This window comes from Eubalaena glacialis, chromosome 17 (genome assembly GCF_028564815.1).
Source record: "Eubalaena glacialis isolate mEubGla1 chromosome 17, mEubGla1.1.hap2.+ XY, whole genome shotgun sequence".
Taxonomy (NCBI): Eukaryota; Metazoa; Chordata; class Mammalia; order Artiodactyla; family Balaenidae; genus Eubalaena; species Eubalaena glacialis.
Window position 1 is genome coordinate 76827500 of NC_083732.1, and position 18923 is coordinate 76846422.

At 49.2% G+C, this 18923-nt stretch overlaps 1 long non-coding RNA gene across 20 annotated transcripts in view; it reads left to right on the forward strand.

Annotated features, from left to right (window-relative positions):
- The window catches only part of LOC133077459 (uncharacterized), a 380931-nt gene that overhangs the window by 189608 nt on the left and 172400 nt on the right, over positions 1 to 18923 (forward strand). The window lies entirely within an intron of this gene.

Consider the following 18923-nt stretch of genomic DNA (forward strand, 5'->3'; position numbering starts at 1 on the left):
GGCCTTTGATGCCCTCAGGGGCTGCCTGACCAGCTGAGTGCGTTGTAGAAGACAAAAGCTGAAAAAAACAGCGCAAATACCATGAAAACACCCAGGAACTGCCAGGGAGCTTATCACCCTGTTTCCTGGTTTTTGTTATGGGGGTGGGAAGGCGTGGGGGAGTGTTTCTGGGCCTCTTCATGGCCTGCACCTTGCACAGGCGTGATACAGCATTAACCTCAAAGCTAGCAACCCCTCCCCTGCTCTGTGCTACAGCTTTCTCATATGTAAAATGGGTTTAATAAGACCAAACTCAGCATTCTTGTGGGGATTAGGGGCTGGGAGGAAAGAAGCTGCAGGACAGAAAAGCAGTGACCTCTTCTTCCAAGGGGTGTGGCAAGACACTGGTTTCCCACAAAGTTCCCCCTGCCCCTGCCCCCTCTCCCCGCCCCAGAGGCTAGAACATAGCAGAGGGTTCCTCTTGTAACCCTGGGAGCCTTCGGAAGAGGAGCTCCTGAAATGTCAGCGTCATGGGGAAATGAGGCCCTTCGGCCATTGATTAGCCGCAGCACGCAGGCTAGGGTCTCACCAGTTACATTTCCAGCCTCAAGGATGGAAACTGAGTCGGGGCTCTGGCTTTGAAAATAGCCTCTAAGTAATCAGTTCCTCATGGTAGGGTTGGAGCTTTTTCCTCCTCCTCCTCTGCCCCGCTTCACCCATGGCAGAGCCCCAAGGAGTAAAAAATGCCAAATTCAGTCTTTGACCTCAATCCTGGAGGCTGTTCCCTAGGATCACTGTTCCCCACTCGCTGACCTTGGGCGCCTCTCCACGCTTGTGCCTGCCGTCCCCGGCCAAGGAGGGTGATGGCGGGGTGGTTGGATTTGGAAGGCTGGGCAGCCATCTGCTTTGCAGTCCCACCTCCCCGCCTCTGCTGAGCTACGAGCTTGACGTTGGTATCGTCTGCAGCGCTTTTGCCCTGACTTAGGCATGATAAAAGCAAAGTGCAGAGCCTTGAACACGGGCGATAAAAACAAGAGACACTGCTCCCTCTCTCCCCTGCTCCCTCCCCTCTGTACCTACTCTGTGCCAAACATCAACCCAGGTATTTATTTACTTTTCCCAGTGAACTAAAGGCTTATAAAGAGGATGCCCTTTCCTCTGCCAAAATGAGCATTCTCTTCCTCCTGGAAAACTCCTATGCATCCTTCTACTCCTGGCTGCAGAGCCCCCTCCTCCATGAGGCTTTCCTGTCCCCTAGCTGGAGTTGCTGCCTCTCCACTTAGGACCACCAGGCCTCTAGGGCTTTGTTCTAACCCAGGTGGCACTTCCAGCACTGTTCTGGTTTATCACTGTGTGTGTCGACCCAGCCCTTTGAAGGGAGCAACGGTGACTCTTTTATTTATCTCAGCGTCCCCAGTGCCACAGCGCCGAGCACGCGAGGAGTAGACTTTTGTGTGCACAGTGGGACTGTGTGAGCGGGGACACCCTCACCCAGTTCAGCAAGGGCTTGGGCTTCAGATCGCTCGGCTCTGGCTTGGAGGCTGGGTCGCCTGACTGTCACACCCAGCGCTGTCTGCAGACAAAGCCTGTGGCTCCGTGCATGCAATCCAACCCTCATTCTTGGCAAATTTGTGTCCGAGTGGAAAGAGCCCAGCCTTAGCATTTGATAGACTTCTTCTTCTGCCTTTTCTCAGCCGGTGATTTCGAGTAAGTTACTTCTGCCCTGTACCTCTGTTTCTCCACCTGTAAAATGAACGTAGAAAGGTTTATTTTGCCCGATGTGTTGACTAGAATAGAGATGATATTTGTGAAGCCCTGGTGTGAGCAGTAACTATTATTGTGATCATCTGATCTCTGAAAAGGAACCGTTCTTAGTATCTCTTGGGGGCGGGGGGACAACAAAAGCATTTGTGGCAAGGATACAGTATGTGAGGCTTCTCTGGTTTTGTTACCTCTCTTACAGGAAAAGTGCCTTCATCAGGACACAGCAGTAAGCCCGCTGGCTACTCCAGCCCTGCCTAGATTCCCAGGAAGTCGGCAGGAAAAGAGCCACCTGCTGCTTCCTGGCCTGCTGTTTTGGCAGCCGTAGCTGTGGGAACACACAGGGGCTGGGGAACAAACACACTACGCACTGGGGATTTCCATCCTCTAGCCAGCAAGGTGCCGACGCCTTGCCCTTTGTAAGTGTTCCCAGTAGATGCGTTTCTGCTAGTTGAACCTTCTCCCACTTGCACTTGTGGGGACTCAGGCATGATGTGGGATCTTTAGGATTGTGTTCCTTCCCTGGGCCCTCCTCTTCTTCTTCCCTGCCTTCCGTCCTTCTGTGTTTACTGGGCACTTACTATATGGCAGGCACCATGCTATATGCTAGGAACATGATGATGAGTGATACATAGTGCAGGAGAAAGACAAGTCAACACACGTGGTTGGCTCAGTAACAGCACCCGAAAGATATCCACATCCTAGCTCCCCCCCACCCCCCCGCCAGGTGACTGTCACCTTCCATGGCAAAAGGGACTTTGCCATGTGGTTAAGGATCTTGAGATGGGAAGACTATCCTGGATGATCCAGGTGGACCCAGTGTCATCACAAGCAACTTTATAAGAGGGGGATTTGACCACACAAGAGGAGAAGGCGTTGTGACCACGGAAGCAGGTATTGGAGTGATGCTGCCAGGAGCCAAGGAATGCTCGCAGCCTCTAGAAGTGGAAGAGGGACCATATTTTCCTTTGGAGGCTCCAGGAAGAACCAGGCCTGCTGACACCTTGATTTTAGCACTTGAAGACTTATTTTGGACTTCTGACCTTCAGAACTGTACGAGGATAAACTTGTGCTGTGTTCAGCCATGACGTATGTGGTAATTTGTTATGGCAGCAAAAGGGAAGTAATACGTGCTGCTGCCATATTACGGGACGAGCTGGTGACTGCTAGCACTGCTGTTCTCAGGTGACAAAGGAGCCTGCGTGGCTCAGTGACTCATCAGGAGCAAGAGCCCTGCGGTCCCAAAGCCTTGGTTCAAGTTCATTTCCACCTTTTATTGATTGAGGGGCTTTGGGGCATGTTACTTCTCAAAGCTTCTCGTCTGTAAAATGAGGACAATAATTCCTACCTATGTGAAGGTTGAAGAGCACAATGCACACGCAGCTCCAGGCCTGGAAGGCATTAGGTGCTCTCAGAACTTGGGCCCCTGCCCCTCGCCTCCCTCTTCATTAGCTGGAGGGGGCTGGAGAGGCACTCAGCAAGGTGCCTAGGTGTAGGGCAACGGCTGGACAGGTTTCCTGGGCGGAGCCTTTTTCTTTCTAATATTGAATTACAGTGGGCTTACAGTATTATATTAGTTTCAGGTGTACAGCAAGGTAATTCAATATGTTTATAGAATATTCTCCATTCAAAGTTATTATAAAATATTGACTATACTCCCTGTGCTGTACATTACATCCTTGTAACTTATTTATTTTATACCTAGTCGTTTGTACCTCTTCATCCCCTTGACCTTTTTCGCCCCTCCTTCCACCCCTCTCCCCACTGGTAACCTTTTGATGGAGGATCATAGGTATTCAGAAGTTGCTGATTTCTTCAGAGCAGTCACTTGCTCCTGACCTTCCCGGAGTACTGCAATTCACAGGAATCCACGCTTTTCCCCTTAAGCAACTCTTGAAGAGACCTAAGTTCTTTTATTGAGTAAACGTGTGTCTCGCCCCTGCCACGTGCCAGTCATTGTAGGGCCTCCAGGCATCCTGGGTTCGGGCTCCTTCTCGGAGACATTTGGCTTTGCTGCTGCTCTGGTTGGTTTGTCGGTTGCAGACCCACTGTTGGGATTCTCCCTTGATGCTAGGTGGCCTGGGCCCCTTTCTTCCTGGCCAGTCAGCTGCTGCCATCACCAGTGGTGCAGAGGCCGGGGAGACCCCAGATAGTGGGAGGAGCTAAGGCTGCTTAGCACCAGGCACTTCTGGGGCCTGACACTGTGCTGGGCACCTTGTGCCCCTGCGGTGGCCACATCCCTGGGAGGGCGGAGCCATCATGCCCATTTTACACATTGTTCTCCCATCTGTCTGTTGGTCTCTTACTGGGTCATGCCATTCTCTCCTTTAATCTTGCACATGTATTTGGAGATGAGGAATCATTCTCACTGCTTTGCACTTGGGGAAACAGAGGAACAGAGAGACTGACTTGCTCATGGTGACAGAGCAAGTAAGAGGTGATCCCAGATGTGATTCTGGAGTCCATGCTCTTTTGTTTCATAATAGATTTGGGGGGAGGGTTGCTTTGGTTTGCTGCCGGGTATTTTTCCCTCCACCTGGAAGCACACTTGCCTTTGGTGTTGCGTTGCTGTCACAGTCTGTTGGCACTCCTGAGGCCACATCAGCAGATGGGTTGGAGAGTGAAGGGCCAGCCTAGAAGCGTCCGGGCTGTAAGATGACTCTGTCCAGAGGGTAGACTTTGATGCATTTTTAGCGTAAATACCAACTGGGCCAGTCGCGCCCTGGGACAGAGGGAGCCCCTGCCATCCCCGGTTCTCTGCCCCGTCCCAGCAGCCCGGCTCTGCACCACGTGCTTCACAGGACGCTGCCTGCGAGGTGACGAAAAGCAGCGCCCCTCTGCACACTGGGAAGGGAGGTCAGGGTTGCAGTGAGGTTCTGTTGGCTGCTGGAAGAGGGATGCCGTCGGCTCAAGAATGAGAAGGCGCCACGCTTTTCGCTGAACGTCCACTCTCTCCGAGGCTGTTCCAGGCGCTTCCTGACAGATGATCCCATGAAGCCCCACCTCTTCTTCACCCCTATTTCTCAGACGAGGCAACCCTGAGTCTGGAACGTAAAGTATGTGCCTAAGCATTTACCCAACTAAAGGGCAGGGGAGCAGGATTCAAGCCTGTCCTCTTCACTGCACTCTGCCACCTCCTGTGAGCAGCTTGCTGAGGTTACGAGAAGCCGTTCAGATGCTTACAGGAAAACGGAAGAAATGCAAGGTACAGTGGACCTTGCCTATTTACACTAATTAAATGAGGAAACAATTTAAACATCGCCATCCACTGCTGTAATGAGGCCGGAGGACAGCAGGTACACATATGTGCTGCCCTGGAAATTGGTAGAATGCCGGGAGTGGGTTTTTTGTTAGCAGAGTATGCAGAAATGGCCTTGATAGTGTCTGTGTATTTTCAGTCCATTACCTCATTTCTCAGTTTTATCCTAAGGGGATAATCCAGAGGAAGAAGAAAAAAAATAAACTATTTTGTGAAAATGTCTATTAAATCATGATTTTTTTTTTTTTTTTTTACTTTGGATTATAGAAAATTTCAACCATCCAGGAAAGTAGAGAGAATAGTATAATGAGCACCCATTTACCCATTGACTAGTTTTAACAATTTTAAACATTTGCTTTATTTACTTCTTTTTTCTCTAACATATTTTCACGTAAATTACAGACATCGTGACATTTCACTTCCAGATATTTCCAGGTAACTTCAGTTAGGATAATAAAAAGTTGAAACCAATCTTGATTAAATGGAGAATGGTTAAATAAACTATGATTACCCACCTAGTATAATATTATGAGATCTTTAAAATGATCATTTTTGAAGTTCTCATTACCAGCTGTCTTAGGACTCTATACTTTCCCTTTATTTCACTTACCATAATTTCTAATAATTGAATTGCCTGATTATTGAATTAATGTCTGTTTCCCCTGCTCATTTGATGGGGACAGTGCCCATTTTTGCTCACCATTTTGTCTTGACTGCCCAGCATGGTGCCTGGCTTATAGCAGGTGCAAAATAAAATTGGTTGAATAAATGCCAAATGAGCATTTTTAGATCCTGGAAATAACAGGCTGGGTGACGCAAGCAAAGCACATCATCTCATATGAACACGATGTGAAAATGAAAATGCATGTGCATACAGATGACTACCAGAAGGCCGCTACGGGTATTTCACGTGTTTATGCTAGCATGATGGGGTGTGTGGGTGAGGTTTGTTCCTCCTGCTTTATTTCCTCCGTGTTGTGGTCCCGCGGTCATAACAGCGCAGGAGTCCATCCCCGCCATCACGGAGGCAGCCGCCGTCATGCGTCCCGCTTGCTTAGCGAAGTCCAAGAGAAAAGGAACACCCGCATGGAGTGGGAAGACTTGGTTTTGAAGCTGTCACTCTCTTTTACCCCCTGCGGAACACTGAGCAATCTCTGAACCTCTCAGAGCTTAGCTCCTCCACGTTGAAAATGTGATCATGGTACCTGCCCCTCTGCATTTCTATAATTAAATGAAATAAGAAATGGTTCATGGAGGGGAAAACACACTGTAATGTGTTCCTGGGCTAGCTGCTCCCCATCCTTCTCCACCGTGACATCTCAGCCCCGGTCCTCAGAGAAGCCCTGCAACTGTCCTGACACCCCCTGGATGGAGAATGAATGAGAGGCTCCACGGAGATGCACATGCATCTTAGGTACTTAGGTGTCCATCTGAAAATCCCTGCTGATGGTAAACGGGGAGGTGATGGCTAATTAACTCGGAGTGCTGTCACTGTGCTCAGCCATCTTGCTAATTGATTGGTCCATCAGTCATCCGACGGTATTTACTGAGTGCTTACTGCATATGGATTGCGTATTCATTAGCCCTCAGTGGCTTCAGACCCCACCCAGCCTCTGGATTTTCAGGTGGCACTAGAGTCTCTGGTGCGTCTTGTGCTTAGGCTGGTGAGGGAGAGTCAGGGCGGTTCACCCAGGGAATGACGGGCAGCCTCATGACTTTTTTTTTTTTTTTTAATAAATTTATTTATTTATTTATTTATTTTTGGCTGTGTTGGGTCTTCGTTGCTGCGCACGGGCTTTCTCTAGTTGTGGCTCACGGGCTCTAGAGCACTGGCTCAGTAGTTGTGGCGCCCGGGCTTAGTTGCTCTGTGGCATGTGGGATCTTCCCGGACCAGGGCTCGAACCCATGTCCCCTGCATTGGCAGGCGGATTCTTAACCACTGTGCCACCAGGGAAGTCCCAGCCTCATGACTTTTAAGAAGAGCTTTTTGTCCAGGGATCCTGGCTGACTCTTCCCTTCTTCCAAAGGATCCTGTCAGGGTGTTAGATCCTGGATGAGTTTCCCAGGGCTGCCATGCACAACAGAAATGTATTCCTTCACAGTTCTGGAGTCCAGAATTCCAAACTCAAGGTGTTGGCCAGGTTGTGCTTCCTCTGAAACCTGTAGGGTAAGGACCCTTCCTTGTGTCTTCCTAGTTTCTGGTGTCACTAGCAATCCTTCGGGTTCTTGGCTTGTGGCTGCCTCACTCCAGCCCTGCCTCCATCGTCACATGGACTTCTCTGTGTGTGTCTGTGAGTCTCTCCATCTCTCTCCTTATAAGGACCCCAGTCATTGGATTTAGGGCACCCTAATCCAGTATGGCCTCATCTTAACTTGATTGCACCTGCAAAGACCCTATTTCAAAATAAAATCACATTTACAGGTTAGGATGTCAGTGTATCTCTTTGGGGGATACAGTTCAACCCATAACAGAGCCCAAAGCAAGACCAGTTCCTCCAACTCTTCCTGACCACCAGCACACCTCGCCCGAGGACCGCCTCTGGCGCACAGAGACGGATGACTTATTTATTTTTATTTTTATTTTTTTTGGCTGTGTTGGGTCTTCGTTGCTGCGCGCGGGCTTTCTCTAGTTGCAGCGAGCCCTGGGGGCTACTCTTCGTTGTGGTACACGGGCTTCTCATGGCGGTGGCTTTTCTTGTTGCGGAACATGGGCTCTAGGCACGTGGGCTTCAGTAGTCGTGGCGCACGGGCTCAGTAGTTGTGACTCGCAGGCTCTAGAGCGCAGGCTCAGTAGTTGTGGCGCACAGCCTTAGTTGTTCCGCGGCATGTGGGATCTTCCCGGACCAGGGATCGAACCTGTGTCCCCTGCGTTGGCAGGCAGATTCTTAACCACTGCGCCACCAGAGAAGTCCCCGGATGACTTATTTTTCACGCGGGACTGGACAGCGCCCTTCCCATTCACTATCCCTTTCGATTCCGCAACAGTCCCACCGTGCATCCATTCAGACGTGCAGAAATACTCCTCAGGTGCCTATGGTGCCCAGCCCTGGAATACAAGGGAATACAAAGACCGCTGTAACCCTTGCCCTTAGGGATCTTAAAGTCTTTAATGCAGTGAAGAGATGGGAACATGGGAATAAACAGTTCAAATAATTGCAACTTCTGATGAGAAAGTAGAGTGCTGGGGAAGAGAACCCTGGGCTCAGCGGCTCGGCAGAGATGGCCACGTGAGGGGACCTCCTGAACGCCTGGGGACAAGGAGGCAAGGCTTCTCCCCTGAGCAGGAAGGCATCTGCAGAGACCTTGCAAGGGAGAGGAGCAGCAAGAGGGCCAGGGCAGGAGGAGTGCGGGGCGAAGCGGGAGGGGCTGCATTAGTTCGTGGAGGAGGGCAGGGCCAGGTCACCTGCAATGAGAGGAGTTCACCTTTTATTACAATGACTGCTGGGTGTTCATGAGAGACTTTACAGCTAAATCTGGAATTAAGTGCACTCGTCCCCGACTGCCTTTAGAGTCCGCTGTTTCCCAGCCTCAGCACTGTTTTGGCATTGGCGCTGGATGGTTCTCAGGTGTTTGGGGGGGGGGGGTCCTCCCCACCGTAGGATGTTTAGCAGCATCCCTGGCCTCCACTCACTGGAGGCAAGTAGCATCCCCTCCCCAGTCATAACCATCAAAAATGCCTCCAGACATTGGCAAATGTCCCCGGGGGGCCGGTAGGGTGGGGAGCAAAATCACCCTCCTTTAAAAACCACTTCTATGAGTAAGTCAGAAAAAGAAAATCAAATCCCGTATGCTAACACATATATATAGAATCTAAAATTTTTTTAAAAAATGGTTCTGAAGAACCTAGGGGCAGGACAGGAATAAAGACGCAGACGTAGAGAATGGACCTGAGGACACCGGGCGGGGGAAGGGTAAGCTGGGACGAAGTGAAAGAGTGGCATGGACATATATACACTACCAAATGTAAAATAGATAGCTAGTGGGAAGCAGCCGCATAGCACAGGGAGATCAGCTCGGTGCTTTGTGACCACGTGGAGGGGTGAGATAGGGAGGGTGGGAGGGAGACGCAAGAAGGAGGGGATATGAGGATATATGTATACGTATAGCTGATTCACTTTGTTATACAGCAGAAACTAACAACAGTGTAAAGCAATTATACTCCAATAAAGATGTTAAAAAAAAAAAAAGAAAAGAAAAGAACCACTTCTTTGGACTGGTGAGTCCCAACGTTTACAACTCCAGACATCCCTGTTATTGGTTCTGCCTCCCTGCGAGGGAGTTTTTCAACTAAACACATTTTGTTAAGTGTTCACTTCTCCGCTGTCTTACGTAAGAATATCGGCCAGTTGGCGTTTCTGATCTGTGTCACCAGGCTGAGTTGATCTCATTCTGCCCAGTATCCAGCAAGGAGGCTTGGTATTTGAGGGCCTTAGTGTGCAGTTTCTGGTAGACATTTTAACCAGTTGAGAAATAGCTTGACCCCGGCTCCCCACCCTTCCCAGCCAGGGAGGAATCCTGAGACCCAGCTGTAGTCACTGGTCTAAACTTCCATTTCGCTGTTTGAAATCAAGGCTTTGGATCCATGTCCATGGAAGAAGTTTCCTCTGAGCTCCAGGTTTCTCCAGGAGTCTCCTTCCTGTCTTCTCCCCATGCAGCCTAGAGCAGCGTTATTGTTCAGCACTTACTTATTCAGCGCTTGCCACGCACCCTGCATTTCCCTGGGCGCAAGGGTGCTGCCGGGAAGGCCTGCGGTCATGTGGGGTGTGCAGATGACAAACAGGAGGCTGAGAAAGAAATCAGAGAATTACCGGTGGCGGCACGTGCTTTAATGGGCTCAAGGGTGGTGGTCTCTGGAATTACAGGACCCTGTTAGTAATCAAGACACCCTCTCACCAGCCCTGAGCCCCTGCTTAGTCCTGGCTCAGTCCCTTTCAGGATCATTCCATGTATTCATGAACAGTTCCCATTAGTTGACTGTCGGGGGCAAACTCCTTTATTGCTTAGAGGAACAAGCTCTGGAGCAAGCTGTGTTCTGCTCATTGAGAGCCATCTCTGTGAAGTGGTGAGAGCTGGTCTCCCTCGGCTGCAGTGGGAGGAGACCCCACAGGGACCTTGAACCTGCCCTGGGTGACGAAACGCCCTGCTGAGTAGCTGGGCAGGTCCTGGGAGGTCCGCTTATTGTTCTGCAGGATGCAAGTTGGCAGTTGCTCTCTCCCTCCCCCAGAGTCTTCAGACAAGGGCTCAGAACACAGAAGGGACCTTGTAGCATGCGAGCCTTTGTGCTCAGGTCCTGTCGAAGGGAGAGGGACTCAGGAGAGTGTGGAGAGGGAATGAGTCCCTTCTCCCTGCCTTCCACTTGGCACCATGCTTTTCCCCTCCTCTGGGCCATCGGGAGGCTTTCTTCCTCCTGGCCACAGTCAAATACCGCATCTTCTTTCTATCTTTGTTCTCTGGATTCCTCTAGCTGCGGGTGTGTGAATCGGTAGTAGCCGCTTGGCAGGGTGCTCTTAGAAGATGCTGCGCACCTGCACAAGTTCTCACCTCTCCTCCCTTCCCCCTCCCCCTCCTCCTCCCACTGCTTACCTGGCCACCACCTAATTCTTCTTTTACAACACAGTTCAGAGAATAATCCACACCAGCTGCCTTAGGGAGTCTTTCAAAGATGCACAACCTGGCCTGTACCCTCCTCTATTTTAGTTAATACCCTTCAGCTCTCCCTGCCCCCCAGCATTGTCCTCAGGTTAATGCTCTAATGTCTTCATGGTCATTACTTGGCTTATAAGGCTCCGGTGGGCGCTGGCTGGGCTTCAGGAAGTGCCCCATCTGGGCACTGAGAGGTGGGCATTTCACCCCTGGGGAGAAATGTGGTCCAGCCACAAAGAGCAGGAAAGACTCAGAGATGAAATAATTCAGAGAGGGTCGTGGTAGGGATGTTGACTGTTCCTCTGCTGAAATGGGGCCATTGGAGGCTTCAAAGCAGATCTGACTTGTGTTTTAACTGGATCATTCTAGCTGCTGTGCTGGAAATGGTCTGAAAGTGGCAAAGGTGGAAGCAGATGGACCAGTTAAGAGGCTACTGCAGAAATCCAGGGAAAGGATGATGGTGGCCTGGCCACGTGGTTGCAGAGGAGACTGTGAGAAGTGATCAGATATAAATATATCACAAAGGTAGAATTTGCTGGTGGATTGGATTACAGGGTATCAGAAAAAGGGTGATCCCAAGATTTCACCTTGAGCAAGTAGAGACTGAAGTTTCCATTTATTCTTATGGGAGATCAGTGGAGAAGTGTGGTGGGTAGGGGTAGAATCATGACGTTTGAGGTGTTAGTCAGGCATTGTTAGACATACAAGTGGAGATATTCAGGAAGCAGCTGGCTATATGAATCTGCAGTGTGGAGGTTAATTTCGTACGTCAGCTTGGCTAGGTATCCAGACATTTGGTCAAACACCAGTTTAGATATGACTGTGAAGGTATTTTTGGATGGGATTAACATTTACATCAGTAGACTCTGAGGGAAGCAGATTATCTTCCATGATGTGGGTGGGCCTCGTCCAATCAGTTGATGGCCTCAAGGGAAAAAGACTGAAAGCCCCCAAGGAAGTGGGAATTCTGCCTCCAGACAGCCTTCAGACTTGAGCTGCAGCATCACTTCTTCCCCACGTCTCCATCCTGCTGGCCCACCCTGCAGATTTTGGATTTGCCAGCCTCTACAACAAATGTGTGAGCCAATTCCTTAAAATTCTCTCTCTCTCTCTCTCCTATTATTTCTTTGTCTGTTTCTTTGGAAAGCCCTAACTAGGACATGGAGTAAAGGGGTAAGTATTTAGGTACCTATTTGGGAGTCATGTTATTTAAGCCTTGAGACTGGGCGTGAACACCGAGAGGGCACATGTGGACAGAGAGGGTTGGTCCACTGGGCTATCCATCCCAAGTGGTGAGATTCAGAAACCGTATGTGTATGTAGTATTTACTGAGCACTTACTATGTGCCGGCCATCCTCCATCACTGGATGCTGCCTCTTCTTAAAACCAGACCCATCTATCTCCCTATTTGTTCTGGAAGGTTGGGAAATGGTCCCAGTGGAGCCACTTATTTATTTGACTGATGTTTCGCAATTCCTGTGTCTCAGCTCCTCCACAGTTCTGGACAGCAGAATGGAATCAGCTGTTCCTTCTCCTGTGTCAGAAACGGATTATTCCAGCATCTTCCTCCCAACCCATCTTCCGTTCCCCTAACCTCCAGCCTCTTGAAGCCATTTAGAGTCTCTTGATACCCAGTGATCCCATTTATTAAAACCCGTGGAGCCTCCTCTCTGGCAACTGTTGGTAAAAATAGTTCTGCAGCCCCAAGGAACAGGGTTATTTGAACTTGGTGACTTAAAAAACCTTTGGGGTGAATAATGAAAAGTGCAGGACTATGGTGATGAATTTCCCTTGCCCTCTTTGTTCCTTGTTTTTTGTGCGTGAGGCAGAATGTTTAACCTATATTTTCCAAGAACTGTGTAGGTGGGTTGCTGGGGACAATTGATTTTTAGGGAAGTATTGTTCCTCTAGATGTGGAAACCATGAAGCAAAGAATAAAATTGAGCAAGAGGCGTCCCGATGACCAGGTCTGGGCTAATTATGGTGCCGTGTGCTTGGGCCCCTGTGTCGTCTGAGGCGTCACTTCTACCTGAGTTGGATTTTGCTCTGGACTCAAGGTGACACCGGGATCCTTGTTCTAGCCAGATGTCAAATGGATTATCTACTTTCTAAGGCTGTGACTGGTTCTAAATGAGAAGAGGTGCAGCCTGGCAGGTAGAAGGGACACAGGCCTTTGTGTAAGGAATACTGAGTTCTAGTTCCCATCCTACCCCTGGCTTGCTGTGTGACCTTGGGCAAGTTTTCTCACCTCTGGGCAGCGGCATCTTCATCTGGGTTGAGTTTGGGCTTGGTTTTCTCTGAGGGATGGGGCTCCAGCCAATGGGAGCATACATACCTTGAATAAAGGACCACCCTGCCCTCAGCATCCAACCAGCTGTTGTTTTGTGTGGGACCAGGGCTACCAAATACATTTTTGGACTGTGTAATGAAATTTCCTGAATTTTTAGATGTAGGCAGTGAGTTGAGAAATATTTTAAACATCCTGTGGGTGGAACCTGTAGCCAGAAAGAGCCCGTAGGTTTTCAGTTTGCAGCTCCATGCAAACGCGCTGTTCTTCGTGGGTTATCACGGGCTGGGGCCCAGGAGCGGAGGGTTGCTCATTTGATTCATTTTGCCTTCAAGGTACCGGGGGACCAAAGCCAGACTAGAAACGGGGTCATAAGATCACTGTTGCCTAGAGGCCTAGAGGGAAGGTGTGGCCTTCCTTTCCTCGTGGGTGGAAATGTCCGCTGAGGCAGTGGACTCAGTCAGCTGATCTCCTTGGGATTTAACCCCAGATCTAGCCACCAGCCTTGTCTCTGGTTCCATGGACTCTATGGCATTCAGATCTAGAGGCAATCAGATATTTCAGTGTATTTGTTTTTCACTCAGCAGTATATCTTGTAGCTTTTCTCTGTGTGTCTACATACCTCACTCTTTTTTAACTGCCGCATAGTAGTCCATGGTTTTTTTTAACTATTCCATATTAATGGACATTTTGCTTTTATCTGTTTCCCCTTTTATTTCTACCTCCCCTGATCTCGTGCCGTAGAATTTTTTTTACTCACCCTCCACTGCACACCTCCTTCCTTCCTCCCCTCCCTCCCTTTCCCTTTTCTCCTTCCCTTGCATCCATCCATCTCTGGATCCACTCACGGAACATGCTCTCCCTACAGATGCGAGGTATCCGGGGCAAAATCCTGAGACCTTGCCTCTGGGAGCTCCATTCCACTGGGAAACCAGAGGAAAAGCACATTATGGAGACTCCCTGGAAGCAGGTTCTTCAACAGTCTTTACAGAGGAGCTCTTTCTGGCCTTTTGGAGGATGAGAATCTCCAAGGCAGGTGCCAGTCTTTCAAAGGAGGAGTCTGCCTTCGGGATGTTACCATGTCTGCTTCCTGGGACCTTGCAGAACCATCATCGGCTGTCTGTCCTCCCCTTTTCCCCATTGCTGGAGGCTGTGGCTTGAGCAGAAAAACCCCAAGGTTGGCTCTGGAATGATGACCCTGAGAAGGGAGAGGTGCTGTCGTGAGTTTGGATGGGTGGCTTTTGCCTTTGGTGTGGAAGCCAGCAGGACCTTGAACAAAGCTGCAAATCAGAAGTCAGCCTAAAGTGGATGCAGAACCTCAGGTCTTCTTCTTTCGAGGAAATTAAGTAAAGATGAATAAAAAAGGGAGTGAAGGTGTTGTGTCTCTCAGAAACAGACAGAGGGGACGAAGTGTCTACAGTCACCGCTCCTTTACTTTCCAAATGGGTTTCAAATGTGTATTTTGTGCCAGGAGCTGTGCTGTGCTTCCCTCTCCTTTCGTCCTCTGCTTCTTTTCTCGTAGGCGTCTTGACGGTGATCACAGTAACGATCCACAGAGCATCACTTGCTGGCAAACGGGGGTCTAGGAATGGAAGAATTAGTGTGTGCAGTTCAGAGGCCCGCAACCTACTCTGCTCTTAATCACCTGGGTCACCTGAACAAGTCATTTAAATAATGTTTCTCAGTTTTGTCCTCTGTAAAGTGGGGAAAGTATCGCCGTCTTCCTTCTAAGGATGTTCAAAAGGGTACAATGAGTTAATCCATGTGAAACACCTAACCTAACCCTGGAATGGCTACCTGGAATATAGTAAGTGCTCAATAAATATCACACACATGCATGCACACACACACGTATCTAAAATGTCTCCTTACCTGAGAGGCCGTCCTGGCCACTCTGTATAAACAGTACCCATCTCACCCCCCATCTCCCTCTCCATTCTTCCTCTACTGGTCTCTGTAACACGTATCATATCACCATCTGACCCCCTATGTAGTTACTTGTTTATTCATCTGTTTGTTGACTATCTTCCACCCCCGCCCCCTTTCAAACCCTGCAAATGCCGAGATCTCTGTTACTTGTATTTAATGCTTTAGTCCCTGGAACGTGGGTAGGTGCCTACTAAATATGGGTTGAACAGATGAGTCTCTGTTTTAGAGTTGACCTCCAGGCCCAGATTCAGGCACAGGGAGGTAAAGTGACTTGCTTAAGATCACCCAGCTACCAGCAGTTGAAGAGTCTGGAATCATTTAAATCTAAAGGTTTAAATTCTAATTTAAACCATGAATGCCTCCCTGCCGGTAAAACAAAAAACAGAAAAACTAAGTGTAGTGCCTGCAACACAGTCAGGATTTAGTAAATGTTAACTAAAAGTAGTAGGGGTCATCATTCCTGCAGCAGCTGTCCCCTGCCCCACGACACCCCCATTTGGCTGTACCCCAGCTTTCTGAGCAGTACTCAGGCATCAGTGGGTGCAGTCCTGAGAGGGTTAGGTGGCACCCAGGCCGGTGGGCAGGTGTGGCGCCGGAATTAAAGTGAGTTCGTGCCCTTTCCTGGAGGGCTGCCCGGTCCAAGGGAGGGAACTGGCTCTCTGTGGAAGACGTCAGGTTCCCGGTGTGGTGCCTATTGCCAGAGTTGGTGGGAGCTTCCAAAACATGCCAGTGTCTCTCCTGGTTGTCCTTTCACTTGCTGTTTTCTTTCACCCGAGGCCGAGGCGGGGCTTGCAGGGATCTTAAGGGGCAGGAAATTGTCTCCATTTTCTGGACCTCGTCCCAGTTGTCCTTTGGTAGGTTTTATTGCTCCCATCTTTAAGACGAGTAAACTGAGTTTCAGGGAGGTGTAAATACTGAAGCCGGGATTCAAATCCAGCCCTGCTGGATCCCAAATACCTCACACCCCTGCCCCACTGCTCAGATGCTCTTAGAGTTGGATTCTGATTTGTCAGCATGTATTTTTTTTTAAGCATCCTTGAACTATTGGACATGTTTATTTTTTTTCTTAACTTTTCATTTTATATTGGAGTATAGTTGATTCACAATGTTGTGTTAGTTTCAGGTGTACAGCAAAGTGATTGTTATACATATATATGTATCTATTCTTTTTCAAATTCTTTTCCCACTTAGGCTGTTACATAATGTTGAGCAGAGTTCCCTGTGCTGTACAGTAGGTCCTTGTTGGCTATCTGTTTTAAATATAGTAGTGTGTACATGTCAATCCCAAACTCCCAATCTATCCCTCTGCCTCACCCTTCCCCTCTGGTAACCATAAGTTCGTTCTGTAAGTCTGTGAGTCTGTTTCTGTTTTGTAAATAAGTTCATTTGTGTCTTTTTTTTTTTTTTTAGATTCAGCATTTAAATGATATCATATGATATTTGTCTTTCTCTGTCTGTCAGCATGTATTGAGCAATAAGTCCAGGCTGGGTGCCATGCCTCATTTTTTTTTCTTGTTTGCTTGTTATGGTTTTTAAACTGTTTTCTCCAAACGAGGGAACGGTGCGTGTAAGAGGTACACGAGGGAGGATACTTCGTCTTGTTAACTTGTGATTCTTTGGATTACAGCAGCTGTGGGGAAAGAGCCCAAGCGTTGAAGGAACACTGCCCTGAATTCAGATACGAGCCCAGCCTCTAAAGTTGCTGTGTGATCTGTGTCAAGTAATCAGCCTCTCTGAGCCTCAGTTTCCATATTTGTAAAATGGAACAAGAACTCTTACTTGGAGAGGACACTGAGGATTTGAGATATTAAATATAAAATGCCAGGATGCTTGGCATCCTGGTGCTTGGTTGGCCATCAATAAGTTGTGGCTATTATTATTATTGTTGTTGTTGTTGTGTTTTAGCACATGGTGTTATACTTAAATGTTACTTCTTTCTTTGCCCTATTTATCTTTGTCCCTCTTAAGGGTGCAGACCGAGCCTTACTCATCTCGGCATCCCCGCCTTCTAACACAATTCTTGGTACGTGGTTTATGTGCACTAGTGCGGGGCACATGAACGAGTGAATGAATGAACAAATAAAGGGGCCCATGGTTTGTCGGGACCACTCTGGCCAGCTGTTGGGGGACGTATTTCCTGGAGTCTTATCCCCTCTTGTCAGATCCAGGCTGGGACAACCGTACAGTAGTTCCATTGTTCCCAGATAGCACTTCCTATCTTAATGTCTCGGCCAGGGCAGCCCTCGGCCACACCCTGCCCTGCTGTCCTATCACCCACCCCTACTTGGACGCCGGCGGGCTCCCCCCTAGCCTGCCCCGAAGAAAGCTTCCACGGCCCCTCGTCTCCCCCACTCCCTTCAGTCACAACAGTTGTCGAAGGGGGCATTTCCTCTCTCCAGAACTTTTCACATTCCAGTGAAGACCTAGAAAATGCTAAATCAAAATGCTTTGCATGAGCCTGACCCTTCAGAGCTCAGTGTATGTCTTCCTGCCTTGCACCCCACTCTCCCTTTGTCTGATTGATAAGTCAGGACTCATCCCTAGTCAACCGCTGAAGAAACTGAGGCTCAGAAAGGTGGGACTGCTAGTAACACAGCTGGTTAGTGAGAGGGCCTAGGGCCACTACTAGCTCTCCACACCTAACCAGTGCTTTTGCCACTAGTTCCCTTCCTGGTTGCATTGTTGGTGTGTGGTGCCCTTCTCGGTTTCCAGAAGAGCTTTGAGGGAGGTGTCACAACGTTAGTGACTCGGGCACTCTCAATCTGTTAGCTTAGGGTGGCCTCCCCCTGCCCTGTGAGGTGTTCAGGGTCCAGGCATCGTCACACCCACCCCAGCCGGGGAGGAAACAGAAGCCTGGAGGGCCGAGTAGCTTCTGGAGGTGACACAGCTTGGGGTGGCGGCACTTTTCCTTCTGCCAGCGTTCCCTTTCCTGCTGAATTTGACTCATAGATCAGTTGTTCTCAAACGGGGTTTCACATTGGAATCATCTGAGGAATTTAAATATCTTGCTGCCAGGACCCAACCCCCAAAGATTCTGACTTAATTAGTCAGGAGTGGAGCCCAGGCATTGGGGTTATAACCTCTCCCCCCGTGATTCTCTGGTGAAGCAGCATCAAGAACCACGATCTCAGATCATCCCTGTTACAGGGCTGTTGGGAAAGCTGACAATTCTAGCAGTTCCCAAACTCTATTTCAGACCGAGTTCCAGCCCTCCTAAATCAAACCTTGCTCGCCTTTGCTCGGATTGATGGCAGCTTGCGTTTCAAAAGAACTGGCAGTGCTGAACGCTAGGGGAATAGGGAGATGGAGCAGTCCCAAAGATGTCATGTCTTATGCCCCTGTTGTGTACTGGACCCTGTGCTAAACACCTTACATATATTAACTCACCTACTTCACAATCCATGTACTAGCACAAAGAGACCTCTGCTGATGTTATCCCCATTTCACAGATGAGAAGACTTTCTCAAGCTGGTAGGGGCAGAGCTGGGATTTGAAGACAGAGAGCTGGCTCCAGAGGCCACTGTTTTAATCACTATGTCTGTTGCTCTGCTCTGTGATGAACTGGTTCGCCCTCGGCTGAGAATTTGCTCTCACCAGCTGCTCCTTCACGGTGATTCTGTGGCCTCGATCTGATCTGTCACCCTGCTGCTCAAGAGCCTCTATGAGTCCCCATCGCATCTGTGGGGGAAGGGCAAACTCTTCGCACAGCCTGTGAGGGATTCCCCTTACAGTCTGACCGCTGGCAGACCGTTCTTTCACACTCCACATCACACATGCTGTTAATACTGTTTGAAAAGTTCCCCACCTTTCTCTGCCTGGTGAACTTCTGCTCTTCAATACCTAGCTCAAATATCCTCTTCTCTCATCTACGAAGGAAGAGTCAGTGATGCCTTCCTCTGTTCCCAAAGCTCTTGGTCCCTCCATCCAGGACCACATGGCTCACAGCCTTTTTCTCAGTACCCTCCAGTGGATCATGAGTTCCTGGAGGAGTGGGGCTCTGTCTTACTCATGGTTGTTCTCCTCACTCAGCATCTACCAGTGGATGGCCAGCCTCCCACGTGTAGG